This window comes from Aquarana catesbeiana, linkage group LG05, assembly GCF_042186555.1.
Source record: "Aquarana catesbeiana isolate 2022-GZ linkage group LG05, ASM4218655v1, whole genome shotgun sequence".
Taxonomy (NCBI): domain Eukaryota; kingdom Metazoa; phylum Chordata; class Amphibia; order Anura; family Ranidae; genus Aquarana; species Aquarana catesbeiana.
In genome coordinates, this window is record NC_133328.1 from 110,084,978 (window position 1) to 110,087,498 (window position 2,521).

Here is a 2,521-nt window from a genome sequence, read left to right on the forward strand (position 1 = left end):
GATCCTCAACCTAGTAAGATCCTCCTTAAAACCATCAAGGAGATTTCAGTACTTAGGGCTGATCATAGATACAGTCCGCTAAAGGGTATTTTTACCCCAGGAAAGAATCGGTTCCTTAAAGGAACTGATTTGATGGGTCAAAACAAAGAAGAATCCTTCTATTTCTCTTTGCATGTGTTTATTGGGAAAGATGGCAGCTTCTTCGAGGCCGTTCCTTATGTGCAGTTCCATTCAAGACTGCTGCAAAACAGTATCCTGTTAACTTTGAACAAGAAGATACAAACTCTGGACTTCCCATTGCGTTTATCCGCCAAAGTGCGTCAGAGCCTCAATTCATGGTCGATATCCAAGAATCTTCAAAAAGGAAGATCCTTTCTACCAGTTACCTGGAAAGTGGTAACAGATGCCAGCCCTTTGGGCTGGGGAGCAGTCCTGGAAGAAGCGTCTTACCAAGGAAAATGGTACAGATCAGAGATGACCTTGCCCATCAATATTCTAGAGATTCGGGCAGTACGCCTGGCCCTGGAGCCTCAGACTACAAAATTATCCTGTCAGGATCCAGCCTACGGCCACATCACCCTTAAAAAGCGCCCAATCTCGTCTGATCTTGGAGGCTAAGCAGGGTCGGGCCTGGTTAGTACCTGGATGGGAGACCGCCTGGGAATACCAGGTGTCGTAGGCTCAATCTGACAATGCCACAGCTGTGGCTTTTATCAATCACCAAGGGGGCACGAGAAGTCGTGCGGCCCAGAAAGAGGTGAATTTTTTTTCTGGCTTGGGCAGAAAGCAGCATTCCTTGTCTATCAGCACCTTCATCCCAGGAATGGAGAATTGGCAGGCGGACTACTTGAATCGCCAACTATTGTTTCCGGGAGAATGGTTCCTTCACCCCACCTTCATTCTGTCAATATGCCAAGGATGGGGAGTTCCGGACGTGGGTCTATTGGTGTCTGGGTTCAACAACAAGATCGACAACTTTGTGTCAAGGACAAGCGATCCGATGGCATACGAAACAGATGCTTTGGTATTTCCATGGAATCCGTTTTCAATGATCTATGCTTTCCCTCCTGTTCTGCTTCTTCGCAGGATCAAGCAAGAAGGGAAGGAGGTGATTCTTGTGGCCCAGTGTGACCCAGGAGATCTTGGTTTGCCGAGATCATAAAGATGATGGTAGGGGACCCTTGGTTCCTACCACTGTGTCCAGACCTTCTTTCGCAAGGTCTGGTATTTCATCCTTCCTTACAAATGCTAAATTTAATGGTTTGGCTATTGAGACCCACATTCTAAAATAAGATCATGGGCTGTCAGCTTCAGTAGTTTCTACTTTGGTTATGCTAGTAAGCCGGCCTCCAGTGTCATATACTAATGAGTCTGGAAGGCATATGTCTCCTGGTGTGAATCCAGGGGTTGGCACCCCAGGAAATATGTCATAGGTAGGATCCTTGAATTCCTACAGATGGGATTTGTATTTTTATTCAGGGGGAAACGTGGATTAATCCACCAGTTAGGTCACCCCTGAATCCTTGGGACTTAAAATTAGTCCTGTCCGCTTTACAAAAACAGCCTTTTTTGAGACAATACGGGATTTTTCCCTTGGTCCTCTTGATGAGGAACATAAATTTTCCTGGTTGCCATATCTTCTGCAAGAAGAGTATCAGGGTTGGCTGCTCATTTTTGTAGAGAGTCATGTTTGATTATTCTTAAGAAAAAGGTTGTATTGCGGCCTCATCCTAATTTCCTTCCGAAGGTAGTGTCAGTTTTTTTTCATTTAAACCAGGATATTGTTCTGCCTTCATTTTTTGTTTCAGAACCTTGTACTCTGAAAGAAAGGTCACTACATTCTCTTGTTGTGGTGAGAGTGGTCAAGGTGTTTTTAAAGGTGACTGCTCAGATGCATAAAAACAGATGTTTTTTTTGTTTGTGTTGCCTGACGGTCCTAAAAGAGGACAGGCAACATCGGAATCTACGAGTGCTAGGTGGATTCGTCAAGTGATTGTTCAAGCTTTTGGCTTAAAAGAAGAGAATTCCTCCTTTTTCATTTTAAAGGCACTCCACCAGGGCCGTTAGTGCTTCTTGGGCAGTGCATCACCAAGTCTCCATGGCTCAGATCTGCAAGGCCGCAACTTGGTCTTCAATCCATACATTTACCAGATTCTATCAAGTAGATGTAAAAGATCATGAGGATATCGCCTTTGGGCGCAGTGTACTGCAGGCTGCAGTATGAGTCCTCTAGTCTCTTGGTGCCCTACTATTGTTGTGTCTCCCTCCCTTCAGTTGGCATTGCTATGGGACATCCCACATAGTAACTACTATGGCTCTGTGTTGCCTGATGTATGAAAAGAAAACAGGATTTTTAAAAACAGCTTACCTGTAATATCCTTTTCTTTGAAGTACATCAGGGGACACAGAGGTCCCTCCCTTTTTTGGTATACACCTATATTGCTTTGCTACAAAACTGAGGTACTCCCACCAGTGGGAGGGGTTATATAGGGAGTGCACTTTTTAATTTAGGGCGTGCCAG

General features: G+C 44.8%; 1 non-coding gene across 1 annotated transcript; it reads left to right on the plus strand.

Moving 5' to 3' along the window:
- The first annotated feature begins 561 nt into the window (after positions 1 to 561).
- On the plus strand, positions 562 to 682 carry LOC141146316 (5S ribosomal RNA). Its single transcript, XR_012244868.1, has one exon. It is a non-coding gene; the product is annotated as a 5S ribosomal RNA (ribosomal RNA).
- The last annotated feature ends 1,839 nt before the right edge of the window (positions 683 to 2,521 follow it).